Source organism: Quercus suber, unplaced genomic scaffold, assembly GCF_002906115.3.
Source record: "Quercus suber isolate HL8 unplaced genomic scaffold, Cork oak 2.0 scaffold_304, whole genome shotgun sequence".
NCBI lineage: Eukaryota > Viridiplantae > Streptophyta > Magnoliopsida > Fagales > Fagaceae > Quercus > Quercus suber.
This window is the reverse complement of record NW_027069760.1, coordinates 798,573-814,713: the sequence shown is the minus strand read 5'-3', so window position 1 is coordinate 814,713 and position 16,141 is coordinate 798,573. Positions and strand designations below refer to the sequence as shown.

Genomic DNA, 16,141 nt, shown 5'->3' with positions numbered 1-16,141 from the left:
GCAGTATTGATATATATTCAATATGTTCTACGTATTCACTGAGAAATTTAAACAAACACATAGAGAAAATACATAAAGATAACAAAGACAAAAGTTTTTAAAAACAATGCAGAAAGTTATTCAAAACAATGCAAATTTAATGAAATAGTGCAGTGCAGTGCAGATTTTTATGAAACAATGCAGTGTGGATTTTGTGAAACAGTGTAGTGCAGATTTTAGTTGTAAAAAAAAAAGTAGATTTTAGATATGTAACAGTGCAGATTTTATGTAGAAAATAGTGCAGAAAAATAACATTTTGAAGAAGAAATCTTTCTAACAAATTGGATCCATAGAGAACAAATACAAAGATAACCAAGACTAAACCTTCAAATTCACATTACTCATTTAATTTATAGAACTTGGCATATGAAACAAAAATCCCAAAGCCAAAGCCTATTAGTAAAACCACATAACATATAAAATGGAGGTTATGATGTGGTTTTGGGGAAGGTGATGGGTAGAGAAAAGAGAGGATGGACTAATAGAACACAACCTATTCAATGCCTAGTGATACCCATTGAGAAGCTTCAAACAAGGCAAAAAAAATCCTTTTAAAAACTTTTCTTTTAAAGGTATAGATAATAGGTATACAATATCAATTGATTTTTTTTTTATTCTAAATAAAATTTGATTTATGTTAAATTATGATAAATTAAGCTTCAAGACTCCAATATTTGTAAACAACTTAAGTCAGAAAGTAAATTCCCAAAGTCATAATCTATTTATTCTAAAGACAAGCACACAAAAAGACATTTAATGTTCTTTGAAACATTACCCTAACAAAAACATGTGAGAGAGAGAGAGAAGGGGGGGGGGGTAATTATATAGAGACACAGTGAGAAAATTGGTGAATCTATTGGACAAAATTCTGTTTTGATTTGTCTATTAAAGCCTATGAATGTTTTAGATACCAATGAATATTGAAGGCTGATAGCAAAGGGGTTTTTCAAGAGGCCATTTTTTATTTATATAAGTTTTAATTTTCTTTAAGAATACCCTTCTTTTCCCTTCCCTTTTCCCTCAATTTCTCACCAAACAAAAACAATCATAAGAAAATTGCACAAAAAAAAAAAAAAAAAGCTAGGACTTGCGGTGAACCTTTGGACTTGCTTTGGAACTTTGCAGGTCAAAAATGATGAAGTCTTGCTTTGAGTGCTTCTGCGGATAGGACAAAATTTATATGGAGGGAAGTACTGAGAGAGGGAAAAGAAAGTATAGAGAGATAGAAGAAGTGTTTGCTTTTTTTGAGGAAGGAGTTTGACACTTGCAAAATTTATAACTACCCATGTAACGTTGTGTCTCTCTCTTCCCCTGCTTGATGCTCTCAATAATAACATAGTGAACACCTGAATTTCAAATTAAAGACATAACTTTTATTGTAGTGAAAAGGTATGGATTAATGGAGAGACTTTGAAATTCCATGTCTTTTTATGTCTTTTATTGGCTGCGCCTGAATTTATTTGATGACCGTTGAAATTCCATATAATTGCTACATTTGAAGAGTCTGGAGAGACACATGATAGAGTTGAAGATAGAGTAATACTTGAATTTAAAGAAATGCTCAATAAATATCAACTGGTAAATCTAAAAATAAAAAATAAAATAAGAAAGTAAATGATGACATGTTGCTGATGGTGGAATTAAATTAATCAGAAGTGTGATTTATGGGGTGGGAATTAATTAATAAGAAATTGGCTTTATGGTGGAGATAAGGGTGGGATTTATTTTATATTTATTAGTATTTTAAAATTGAAAAAAAAAGTTATTAAGAAATAAAAGTTTTTAAGAATAAATAATTGAGGACATATGACACAAAATTGGAACTCTAATTTGGAATTTTAATATGAGTTTCTCTCAATTTCACCTATTATATATATATATATACAGATATATATAGATGACTTATAAATTTGAATTTTTTTTAGTTATATGATTATGTTTTATATGATTTATTATATTAGGCTTCTTGTTTATTACACTAAATGAACTAATTTGGCATAAAAATTTAAAAATTTAGATTAGATGGGACACGTGGCACAAAATTAAACTTTAATTGAAATTCAATTTTTACATTAAATTAACTCACTTGGCACAAAATTCTAAAATTTAGATTAAATGAAACACATGACGCAAAATTAGACACCAATTGAATTCCAATTTGAAATTTAATTGAATTTTCTCTACTTTACTTATTATTACACTATAAACAAATTTAATAAAGTTTTTTTTTTTTTTTGAAAAAATCCTAATAAAATGAATCAAATTGGTCTTCCTGTAAATAATCAAGTATCATAAGACATTTGTAGAGTAGCTTTCCAAGAACTTTCCATTTTCGAGTATATCGTTTTCACTCCAACCCACGTGAAAACCTGTACCTTCACTATTTCTTTTATTCTATTTGTAAAGTTGTGATTTACAACTATGTTTTATATTGGTTTTATTCCATGACAAACAGTGTTGTAATTGTTTTAATTTTGTTCCTTGTATTTTGTGGGATTTTATTGTATTAGGTTTATGAAAGTTCAAATAGCGTTGAAAACTCCCCCCCCCCCCCCCCTCCCTCGCTTGAAATCTTGGGTCTGTCCTTGGATTGGCTGAAGCAGTGAAGCTTTAACTTTATTAATATTTTGCCTATTTTTTGGCTTTTTGAATTTGGCTCTATCTTATGATTCTTATCTGTTGGTGTTGGTTAGTTGGTGAGATATTGTCTTTTAGTGTAATGTTATTGTGATTTATGATTGTGAAAGTTTCTGATTGGCAGCTGGCTCATGATCCTAACAATTAATAATTTAATTAATCAATACATTATAAAAGACAAATAAATTAAATTATTTTAAGCTAAACAACAATTAATAATTTTATAATTAATGAATGCAAATTTGTTTTGGTTTTAAGAATTTTTTTTTTTTTTTTAACTTTAAAGCACAAACTTCATGCCAGCCAAATCTTAAATTTCGGCCGGTATTTACCGAAACGTCCCGAAATAGACTGAAATGACCTGAAATTTTTTCAAAGTGAAATAGGACCACCCGAACAAAATTTCTAGAGTTGCCACTGCTTTTAATAACACTATTTAATCTTCATCTTTAATGCACCAGACACAGTACAAGACTCTCATTTTCCATCGATAGTACACATAGTTCTAAGAAGTAACAATATTGTAGCTATTGTTCAAAGTCAATGTAATGAAAATCCTCAACCTTCTATCACAAGTTGTTGCCCTACATTGTCTTATATAAACAATTGGCTTGACTATAATGCAGATCCGTTATGCTGAACATTTACCATCAGTCCTGAAAAACATTAACTGCACATTTCCGGGAAGGGAGAAAGTTGGTGTCGTAGGAAGGACAGGGAGTAGTAAATCGACCCTCATACAGGCCATTTTAAGGATTGTTGAACCCAAAGAGGGGAGCATTATAATCGATGATGTTGATATTTGCAAGATAGGGCTTCATGACTTAAGATCAAGGCTTAGCATCATACCACAAGACCCAGCAATGTTTGAGGGAATAGTTAGAACAAACTTTAGACCCACTACAGCAATATTCTGACAGTGAAATATGGGAGGTAAAAATTTCTTATTAAACATCACCTTTTATAGTGAAGCTGATAGTTTCTATCCAATTAATAACACCATTAGTCAAGAGATCAAGAAGGGTAGTAGATGAATACAAATCTTATGTTCTACTTTTTATGTTCCATTAATCACAAATTGTCATATATTTATTTAACTTTCCTTATAAAATAGCCAAAATTTTGAAATAAAAAATAAAATAAAATACATGATATATTATGATTAGTGGAGCATTAAGTAAAACAAAAATAGTGGGACAAAAGATTTATATTTGTTGTAGATTATAGGTTAAAGACCAAAAAGAAAAGGACAAAATTTCCATAACAAGTTACAAGAGATCATTATATAAATTACTCAAAAATAAAAAGTTAAGAACCAAAAACATTTTATTTAGGGTACCGTATCCGTGTTGTACATGTGTCATACCAGTGTTATACCAATTGTTTTATATTATATATTTTCAAAAATTTCTCTTGTTGCAGTGTCGTATCTGTACATGCACTGATGTCTGTGTCTGTGCTTTCTATCTGAAAGATTCTCACTGGAATAAATTCCAAAATTTTCAGGCTCTAGATAAATGTCAGCTAGGTAATTTAGTGCGTGCCAAGGAAGAGAAGTTGGATTCCACAAGTCGGTTCATCGACTTATTGTATTAGACATAATTGATTGTGTTCTTTTCTTTACTTTACTATCATTAACATGCACGCCTCTAACAGTGGTCGAAAATGGAGACAATTGGAGTGTGGGCCAAAGACAGATATTTTGTCTTGGAAGAGCCTTGTTGAAGAAGAGTAGCATTCTCATACTAGATGAAGCGACAGCCTCAGTTGATTCTGTAACTGATGGAGTGATACAGAAGATCATTAGTCAAGTGTTCAAAAATCGGACAGTGGTCACTATAGCCCACAGAATCCACAGAGTTATAGATAGTGATGTTGTTTTGGTCCTTAGTGAAGGCAAGTATCATTCACACACACACACACACACACAAACACAGACACACACACATATAAGCAATGACATACATACAGCCATGGACTAACATATATGAAAGAAGGGCAATGATTGTTAGTTTGTTACACATTTATTACACACAGGGTACACACAGTTTAGTTTTTGAACTGATATCGTGACATACATACACCATGCACTAAAATATATGAAAGAAGAGCATTGTTTATTACACACAACGTACACACATTTTAGGTTTTGAATTGAAACCGTGTTCCGTGACTTTAATTTGTGTATGGTGTGTACACTAACAATTACCCATGAAAAAACGACTAAAGAACTCTTGCTTGAACAGGAAGAATCCCAGAATATGACACTCCAGGGAAGCTGCTTGAACGGCCAGATTCATTCTTCTCTAAACTCATAAAGGAGTACTCCTCAAGATCACAAAGTTTCAAAAACTTAGCAAATATTCATAATTAACACCCAATTCAAAGATTCTGCAGATTTCAAATTTGGGGGAGCAAGAGAGGTTGATTATATGAATAATAGCAAGAACTAAGAAGCATAAATGCATTAAATTTCCTCTCGGCCATGAACAAGTAACGGGGGAGGGTCGGAGAAAATTATTTTTATTTCGTTTTGCTAGTTAGTTGTATTTTTCTTAGTTCATTGCATTTTATTAGTCACTAAAAAGTCAAATCTAGTACGCAAAATTTTCACTTTTTGTAGAGTTGTGAGAGGTCATGATACATAATATCCTTATCCTTGATATTTTTTGGAGAGTCTAACTCTCGAACTTGAAACTGCGACCAAAAATAAGATCACATAGGTTTATTTTGCGAGGAATAAATGGCAATTAATTAATAATAGTACCTGAAAAACAAAAATCTTCATGAAATGAATAAGAGGGAATATTCTTTTCCTTACTTTTTATACCCAACTTTATTTCTAAATCTCATACACTTTTAGAAAGAAAATTTAGTGGCCCAAAATGAAATTTTTTTTTTTTTTTTTGAGAAAGCCCAAAATGAAATATTGGCAAACTAAAAATTGTAACGCAAAAAATATCGTTTCACATTTGTTAATTTTTATTATATACTCCATATACACAATGTCTATAATTTTATGTGCTATTTACACTTTTTTTTTTTTTTTTATTGATGTCCACGTTTAAAACATGTATTAGGTAATGTGTATGGACCATATACACTATGGAATACTGTGAGAGAATAATTGTTATTATTACAAATGATTTAAAATTATAAACTTATACCCTTCCATTTCAATTCCCTTTTAAATACTTTCTTATCACAAACGTACTAGTTAATTTTGTTAATTTGTTAAATAATTTAATTAAATGAATGTTTTATATATGTTTCAATTGAGTGTTGTTTACATTTTCACACAATATATAGGTTGATCATACATGCTGGCAAAGTCCAGAATACATGAACACCCCAAAAAATTTTACACTATTTTACAATCTCCATGGAAATTGTTTGAGAGAATTTCTTCCTCTAGTTCTTTCTTCAAAGGCAATTTGAAATGTTGAATAGAGGCTTGAATCCCGTTTGGGGCCAGCCTTTCTTTTTTTCTTCTCAACAGCTCAAAGCAAATAAACATTGCACGGCCTGGGCCAATGTATGAAGGCCCAAGTCAGAACACTAGACGAAATGGCTTTATTGGACTAAGGGATGAGTCCAAAGCCACAAGCCAATACAGTCAAACTGATGGCGTTCAGATGGGCCTAAGCCCGCAACACTTTTCCTATTGTGTGATTAAAACCCCACAGGGAAATTCTCACATAATCTCTTATGTATTCTTCATAGGGGTGTGGAGCTAACCCGCCAACTTGTCAAAACCGACCCGATTTAGAGATGTTGATGAGTTGGGTTGGGTTATGAGATTTTGTTTTTTTTTTTTTACAGTGAGTCGAGTACTCACTTGGGTTCAGGTGATAAGATTCACAAATCCTATACTTAATATATATATATTTAAAATTTAAAAATATATTATACAATTTTTTTATTTACTTTTTTGCCTCTCTTCCTAATTAAAACCCAAATTCTGAGTTCCCCTCATATTGTTTGAGTTGGTTTGGTGTTATGTTTAGAATTATTTTGTTATAAATTTGCCCTTATTTGTAGCGGCGTTATTCTAATGTTCAATTTATTAATAATAATAATAATAATAATATATAAAAATTTGTCCAAATAATAATAATAATAATTTAAAAAAATTTGTCCAACCCAATCCACGTGGGTTGGGTTGAACGCCTATGGTGGGTTGGGCTAGGTTAGATTTTTTTTAACCCATCATGATGGATTGGATTGAAAAACCCTCTCAACCCGACCCAACCCAGCCCATTTACAATTATTGTACATTCAGCAAATTCCAAACACAAATAGTCAAATAGAAGTGTCTTTTTTTTCCCCTTATCACCTCACTCTAAGAACAATTTTAGGTTAAAACTATCTTTGGTATGATGATAAAAAGTAATCAACAGAAGTTGACGCCATAAGTTGAAACTATTTATAAAAAAACCCTCACTCCAAATTTATTCAGTTGTGTGATTCAAAAACTTACTTATAACTCTATGGTTGATTGAAAATTCCTCTTTCTTCTTCTCTTTTGTAGGTTTTCTGATTCAAGAACAATTCTATTGCTAGCCTTTTTAATTCACTTTCTGTATTGGTATGAGCAGTGAACTTGGCTCCCCCCCTAAATTAACCCTAGGTTGAAAAAATAGGCTAATTAAAGTCTGGCACGTGGCAAGGTGAAAAAAAAAAAAGAGGTAGAAGTGTAAAACGCCTAACAAAATTTTCTTAATAAGAATAGGAATAGAGATAATGTAAAGTTCCTCCCCTAACCGCATCATGATTCTTAAGATTTGGAAAAGATTTATCAAGTCAGATAGTACATATTAGGAGAGAAACAAAATGATTAAAAACGAACTTTATTATGGGGAAAAGTTTTCAAAAAAAACAAAAATTAACAATTCATGTTTTAGTTAAATTATTTGACAAATGCTTATGTTCAAACATAATCTCCAATATGTATATGATTTTCTAAGTAATTGATTATGATAACGTAAGACTAAAATCAAATCTAACTAGTGAGTTCTAGTTAGCTCAACTGGTAAAGTTTCTGATAGTTGTATAAGAAATTTAGGGTTCAATTCCTACATACACCAAAAATTGATTAGTGTCTTGGTCTGATGATAAAGAACTATCATCAGGAGCGGATGCCATAGGTTGAAACTCTCTCAAAAAAATCAAATCTAACCAACTCATTTACTAAAAGTTTTAGATTGATTTATATTATATTTGGAATAAGAACCAAGTTCAAGAGGCTTCAACCTTGTCATCAAACTATGTTTGATTCTTTTATTTTTCAAACTATTTTGAGTTTGTTTGCAAATCATTTGATATTGTGAATATGGGAAATAAATAGCATAACATAATAGACAATTCCTACTTCTTTTTTCTTTTCTTTTCTTTTTTTTTTTTCTTTTTGGGTAATATTTTGATAGTTAAAGGTTGAGAGAATTTGAACACTAAATGTCTTCATTGAAGAGCCACTAATTAAGCCACAAGACTCTTTAGCATTCATGTTCTTCCCAAATTCTATACTCACATCTATTTATATAACGCATCATAAAAGTAGTATTAATTGAATTTCTTTATAGACTATTTATTCATTTATAAACCTATAGGTAGGGACTGGGCTTGGGCACCTTTGCAGTTGGATGAGTAAACTCAAGCCCAGCTGGCCCAATACAATGAATTTATAGAGAGTGGGTTTAAGAACTAGGCACTAGTGAGGATTACAACGGCTAGCATGATGGTCAACACAATCACACGTAGAGGAACCGAGATTTTCTAAGTATGTTTGCCCTCGGCACATGCCGAGAAGCTTTTCTGTCGTTCCTCCATACCCCCTTCTCTTGATCTGCATTTCTCTCTTATATAGTCCCTCTCCCATGATCTCTTTCTTCCACTTATTGATCATCCATGCCCCCCTTTGACTGCCCATCTCATCAGCTACTTTACCAACACTCCTGTGAGTTGCAGCAACCGAGGCAGCACTGTTCAGAGGTCATATCTCTATTAATACGGGCAGAACGTTAGTTGCGAGCATGTAATGTGGAGGTGACAGTTCATCCTAGAATTGTTCCCCCACCATGTTTTTATGGCTGACACTTTGTACTTGCTCTTTCTTCTGGGATGCTCCAAGAGGCTACTTTGGATGGCTCGCTGCTTCCTCCTTCTATGGTCCTGATTGGCCGAGGACAGGATTGTCCTCGGTAATGTCCCTGAGGCAACTTGAATTTTCTTACTTCATCCTCGCGCGTCACTTCCTCCTCGGCATGGGCTTTGGGCTTGGTACAAAGTGAGCTAGGGTCACTAGATTCTTTGGCCCCACAATAGCCCCTCAAGATCCTGCTGCCCGTATCCTCGGACGGGGAGAAGGATTTTGATGTCCTCAGACCTTTGTCATGGCTTGCCCAATCTCGGCCTACGTCAGCGTTGGAGTCTTTTCATCTGTTTAGTGCACGTTTCTAGCGCCTCGATATACGGCGCGCACCCGTATTAAATTTTGGCGGCTCCATATTCCCCACATTCAACGGCATGATGGTAATCTGACGATGGGGATTTTTTCGCCTTTATGGGTGGGAAACTCCACCTAGTTATTTTTAACTGAGGATATAAATACTCATTTGAACTGATTTGCCTCCCTTCTTTCGCATTCAAGAGCTCTGGTGCATATACTCTGAATCCGGCCGAACCTCCAACCCAACTCGAGTCCTTTTCCAGCATAAAAAGCCTATCCGAGGAGCTTCTCCCCATTTTTGTAAGTTTTCTTCTTACTCCATCTCGTGCTTTTCCACTTCTGATTTTCCTTCTCCCCTCATTCCTCTCTTTCTTTCACTCTTCCCTAAGTTGTTTAGCCGTTCTTTAGGATAAGCCGATTTAAGAAGTTGGTTGAGTCTGAGGAGGCGATGGAGAAATTTATCACCAACTATAGGATACCCAGTAATGTGGGTTTGAGGTACTGTGAAGAAAGGGATTGGCTTATTATGAGGAAATAGGGTGAAGTGATGGTTCTCATAATCGTCTTCTTAGAATGTGGTATAGAATCCCTATGGGGCCGGTGACGAGGGACTACCTCAAGCATTTCCGACTAACTCCCACCCAGTGCGCCATCAATGTGTTTAGGATTCTAGGGTGTGTGGATGCCTTGAATGAGAAGATGGGGTTGAGGTTAACCCACCATGATGTAAACTGGTGTTATAACCTCCAACACCTAAGGGGTAAGTCTTACTACATGAAGACAATGGACGATAGGGTTCGACTTATCCAATGCCTCCCTGAGTCCAGTAAGGGGTTAAATCAGGATTTTCTCATTGTGTCAGGGGAGTGGCACAACGGCCTCTATTGCCTGATAGTAGAGGGAGAGCCAGGTGGGGTACTCGGAGTAAGGGGGGTTAATATGCTATTTTTTCAAAGTCTGCATCATTTGGTCACTAATTAGAACATGCTTTTTCTTTTTGCAAATCCACGTGCTTTTGAACGGCACTTCAACTTGGTAAACCGAGAAGATTTGCAGTCTTTTCTCAAGGCGGAGATCTTCGTGAACAAGGCTGACAATCAGGTTAGGGCTGCTCACAAGATCCTTGGGTACGATTCGACCCAGAAGTCGTTCTCGGCTCCAAAGTACGTGATCAAAGCCCGCGATCCTCGGCTTCACCAAATCACTGTGGTGGAGCATGGGTTCTCATTTTTCAAAGGATCTTCCATCCTAGAGGGCGTCCCGTTGGCAGGCTCTTCCTCATTCCACCAAGCTGCGGGGGCTGAGAAGGGAAGTTTTGGAGAGAGAAGAGGAGGTAGTTGATCTGGGTCCATCCAAGGATGACTTTGGTGTATTTGACCAAGTCCATTTGTCCGAGGATCCTTCTGGTGACTTGGGTGATCCCTACCTATCTAAAGCAGACCTTCTCTCATCAGGGACTGGTACACAGGCCGATATGGGTTTCAAAAGGCAACCTCAAACCAGCCTGTTCGACTTGATCGAGGGCCAGTCGAGGAAGGATGTGCCAGAGAAGTAGTAATCCAAGATTCCTCCTCCTCCACCAAAGCTCCCTCTTTCCCCATCCAAGTCTCTACCCACGCAGTCCAGGTCGCCCTCTACCTAGCTGACCTCGGATCCTCAGCTCGAGCCCACCGATCTGAAGAGGAAAAGGCCTTCTAAGGGCAAAGACCTAGTGGATGGGGGGAAGTCTCGTTCCTCCCAAGAGGAAGGTGAAGCCCGTCGACCTTCCAAGCAGCTGAGGATCGGTCATCAAAGAAAGGGAAAGGAGGTTACCCGGCAATCTAAGCCCCAGGCCTGGCTGCCCGCTGCCATGCTTCATGGAAAGCCCTTGATAGATGACGCCTCCCTTAGGGACTTCCGAGGGGGCGAGGGCGCTCACGTGGCAGATGCTCTGGAGAGGTCCTTGCTTCTCCCCTCTGACATGGTTGAGCTGGAGGGCTTGAGGAGGCAGGAAATCGCCCTTAACCTCAAGAGGTACCTGTGCATGGTAAGACTTCTGATACTTATGCCTTTGCTAATTTTTACTCTTTAATTCCCAGCTTAAGTGTGCTTGTCTCGATTAGTAGGCCGTCCAGGCCACCTTTAGGCTAGAGAAGGAGGCCAATAACCAGAGTAGGGCCCTAGATTAGAAGCACGACAAGTACCGGGATGCCGCAAACACCCTTAAGAAATCCGAGGTTAACCTTAAGAAGGCAAGGGAGGACCTGAAAGAGATGATGAGGGCTAGAGATAGCGCAATATCTGGCCAAGCTAGCGCTAAGAAACAGGCCGAGGACTAAACAGGGTGTCTGAAGGAAGTTGAGGGCTAGCTATAGATTGCTAATGAGCATATCGTCGACCTAAAGAAGAAACTGGCTAAGGCAGAGGGAGCCAAAGGCGTCGTCGAGTATGCTAGGGACGAGGCTTTAAGGGCCAGAGTAGAAGCTGAGTTTGCGAAGACGGAGGCTAAGAGCTCTAAAGAGCAAATGGAGGAGGAGGCTTTCGCTGAGGGAGTGGCTAAAATCGAGGTTGCTCTTAAGGCTCAAGTACCCAAAGTATGCAGACGCTACTGCTCCCAGACTTGGAATGAGGCCCTCAACCAAGCTAGAGTTGAGGCTTCATCTGAACTGAGGAAGGTCGAGAGAGTGTACTACACCCCCGCCATTCGTGGGGCTGCCTCCGCCACCTTTGAAGTGGGCTCCAAATTACAAGTGACAGATGGAGGCCAAGCCAGTGCTGCCAAGGACCTAATTTCAACTTATAAGCCTGCTGAGGCCGGTGTTGTTGAGGGCCCAACTTTAACGGATAAGACTGCTGAGGAGACTGAGCACTAAGGCGCATTAGAGAAAGAAGAAACCAGTAACCAAGAAGCGCCCAGGATGCGATGAAGCCTCTTGTTGACTTTCAAGCCACACCAGTTATCCTTTAAGCCCTTCCTGCCGAAGAAGAGTCCTTCGAAGTTGCCCTTCCAAGCCAGGATCCCGAGGCATCAGACGAGACCCCTCAACAGACCCCCAAGGGCATGCTGTCCATCAAGTTGAAGAAATAGGCCACCTCGACGGGCTACCCTATTTTGACGGCTTGGGCCACTCTAACCCTACTTCGCTTTTTCATTTTATCTTGCTTTTTGTCTTGGTGATGTTGTAATGAAACTATTTGTTATGTAATATATTCAATCGTTTGCGTTTAGTTCCTTGAATGATGCCTCTGTTTACTTGTCGTACTTTAATGCTTCGCTCTGTACTCGGTTGATCTTGGCAGCGTGCCTGTAGTGCTCGGATAATTGAAAGCGATGGACCCACGACATAATTTTTGCCTCAGGTTCTAGTTGAAAACCGGACAGTCTCAGCAATGCAATTCGTTTCCCCTTTAGGTGAATCACAAAGGATTCTGGCTCACATCATACGCTTTATACAAACATACGCCTTACGTAAATTTGCTTAGCCTAAGGAAGCGTTTCAGCACTTGAAGTGCTTTAAGTGATGCTCATGGGCGTACTTTCGTTTTGCATCTTCATCGAAGTGGGTTGGGGCAAGTGATCCGAGGCGCTAGATTCTCCTCTGGCCGTGCTCACAACTTAGGTGAATGCTTACGCTTCGTTTTGCTATAGGTGGCTAGCTCCCCCATAGGTTTGAGTCCGAGGATCATGCAATACCTTGGTTCATGCAATACTTTGGTTCTGTCTAGCACTTAATCTTTGTGAAGTAACTAGTTTCCCCATAGGTTTGAGTTCGAGGACCATGTAAGACCTTGGTTCTGTCTAGCAATTAATCTTTGTGAAGTAACTAGTTTCCCAATAGGTTTGAGTCCGAGGACTATGCAAGACTTTGGTTCTTTCTAGCACTTAATCTTTGTGAAGTAACTAGTTTTTCCATAGGTTTGAGTCCGAGGATCATGTAAGACCTTGGTTCTGTCTAGCACTTAACTTTTGTGAAGTAACTAGTTTTCCCATAGGTTTGAGTCCAAGGACCATACAAGACCTTGGTTCTGTCTAGCACTTAATCTTTGTGAAGTAACTAGTTTCCCAATAGGTTCGAATCCGAGAACCATGCAATACATTAGTTCTGTCTAGCACTTAATCTTTGTGAAGTAACTAGTTTCCCCATAAGTTTGAGTCTGAGGACCATGCAAGACCTTGATTCTTTGTGAAGTAACTAGTTTCCACATAGATTTGAGTCCGAGGACCATACAAGACCTTGGTTCTGTCTAGCACTTAATCTTTGTGAAGTAACTAGTTTTCCCATAGGTTTGAGTCCGAGGACCATGCAAGACCTTGGTTCTTTGTGAAGTAACTAGTTTCCCCATAGGTTTGAGTCCGAGGACCATGCAAGACCTTGGTTCTGTCTAACACTTAATCTTTGTAAAGTAACTAGTTTCCCCATAGGTTTGAGTCCGAGGACCATGCAAGACCTTGGTTCTTTCTAGCACTTAATCTTTGTTACTTCGAGCAAAAGGGCTTGTCCTCAAAGTTGGAAAGCCGACTTCAGAAGGAATAATGGCTTTGGCCTTGCCTTGCCGAGGGGTGAGTTCTTCTGCGGACTGGGCCCCTAGTCCAACGTTGACCTAGACAAAGGCGGCTTGGACTTCCACCCTTACGTGCGATGGCAGCCCCGTTGAGCCAGTTTTTCGCCACTTCAGATTCCAAGGCATCTCTTGGCTGTTTGAGTTGCGTGCTTGATGCTTCGGTACACGAGGCGCGCCCCCATTAATGTCTTTGGGGATTGACGTGGGTTCAGCAGTTAGGTGCCCCTTTGGAAATTGGTCAGGTTCAGCTGGTCATAGCTTTCCCTTTGAATTCCGTGCGGATTAATTCCCAGCAACCTTCGCCTTCTATATAAGGCACTCTAGGGGGATTGTTCTCACACATTCTGCAAACCTTTGAGTTTAAAAAGAAACTTTAAATTCTCAGCTCTCTAGATATTCTTTAGGATTTCGTGCAGACTGTGATCGAAGCCCAGGGAAGTGGGGTGGCTCCGGATGATGGCAAGGGCAAGGAAGCTAAGCCTCTTTCAGGAACCAAGAGTGCTGCCCAGATCTTGGATGACGCCGTTGGGGCAAAGAAAGCGAAGGCCAAGGACGTTCCTACCTCCCAACTAAGTCAGGAAGAAGGCCCACATTTTTCAACTGAGAGCCGAAGCGGGGGTGAATCGCCTTATATTTTCAGTGCGGCCGAGTTCAAATCGAACCTTGACAGTAGGGCATCCAATGGAGGTTTGTAAGATTGCGGGACTGCTGATGCCCAGGTGCTGCCACCCCCAATGCTTAATTATCATGAAACTGGGAGAGGATCAAGGGAACACCTTGGGAGTTGTTGGTAGCCTTGAAACACCTAGGTCATCAGGCACTTCCGCTCCTTCTTCCTTCTCATCGCTTGTACCATCCATCAGGCGCTCGGGAGTTGTTGGTAACCTTAAAACAGGCCTGCCTCAGCCTCTCTTTTTGTAATTAGCTTTTGAACAAGTGTACCCAGGCCCCTCTTCTTGTAATTAACTTTAGGGCAAGCATGCTAAAACCCTCAATGTATGACGTACCCCTCCTTTATTTAATAAAAAGACTGTATTATTTATTTTATTGTCTTTTACTTTTCGAATCTTTCATTTCTTTGCAATAACTACTTCACGAGTGGGTGTGTCGTTGTTTTTTTTTTTTTTTTTTTTTCCTCCAATGGGACTTGGAGTCGGTGTCGTTGATGGTAATGAAAGGATTGCTTTCTCGATTTTTAACAAAATCGACGGCGACGCTCAGCCACTAACCCTAAACAGGCTAACAACGTAATAACAATCAGGATCATGGCCGCATGTTCTGTACTGTTGGTTGTGTGATCATTAAAGAATATCACCGGTGCGTCGATCCCACCACCACCTTGACTGCTGCACCCATTAAGGCACGAGCCCTTCCCATAGACGGCGCCAATTGTAGGGACTGGGCTTAGGCACCTCTGCAATTGGATGAGTGAACTCAAGTCTAACTGGCCCAATACAATGAATTTGTAGAGAGTGAGTTTAAGAACTAGGCACTAGTGAGGATTACAACGGCTAGCATGATGGTCAACACAATCACACGTAGAGGAACCGAGATTTTCTAAGTAAGTTTGTCCTCGGCACAAGCCGGGAAGCTTTTCTGTCGTTCCTCCATCCCCCCCTTTCTTGATCTGCTTTTCTCTCTTATATAGTTTCTCTCCCATGATCTCTTTCTTCCACTTGTTGATCATCCATGCCCCCCTCTGACTGCCCGTCTCATCAGCCACTTTACCAGCACTCCTGTGAGTTGCAGCAACTGAGGTAGCACTGTTCAGAGGTCATATCTCCATTAATGAAGCAAGAATGTTAGTTGCGGGCATTTAATTTAGAGGTGACAGTTTATCCTGGAATTGTTTCCCCACCATGTTTTAATGGCTGACATTTTGTACTTGCTCTTTCTTCTAGGATGCTTCGGGAGGCTACTTTGGATGGCCCGCTACTTCCTCCTCCCGTGGTCCTGATTGGCCGAGGACAGGATTGTCCTCGCCAATGTCCCTGGGGTAACTTGGATTTTCTTACTTTGTCCTCAGGCGTCACTTCCTCCTCGGCATGAGCTTTGGGCTTGGTACAAGGTGGGCTAGGGTCACTAGATTCTTTGGCCCCACACTATATAAATAAAATTCAACCTTATATAACTAATAATTTCTTTGCAAAGAGTGTACAATGAGAGATTAAATAATGTAACTCATAACAATGAGGAGTTAAGTTAAAAGAAAATCTCTTCTCAAAAAAAAAAAAAAAAAAAAAAGTTAAAAGCAAATCTTATCGCTTTTGATTTTTTTTTTTTTTTGTAAAGGTTCAAAACAAATCTATTAAGACTAAGATAAATTAACACCGACACATCCAATAGTTGTACCATAACCATAAGATGACTTTCATGAGTGATTTCTTGTTTGGGATTATAATTTATAGCTGTTCGCTCTCTCACTCTCAGTATTACCATATGTGTAATATATCCAAAGCTTGGCAAGTCAGTGAC

General features: G+C 38.5%; 1 pseudogene; it reads left to right on the top strand.

Moving 5' to 3' along the window:
- Positions 1-3,296: 3,296 nt before the first annotated feature.
- LOC111998284 (putative ABC transporter C family member 15) lies at positions 3,297-5,050 on the top strand (annotated as a pseudogene).
- Positions 5,051-16,141: the final 11,091 nt, after the last annotated feature.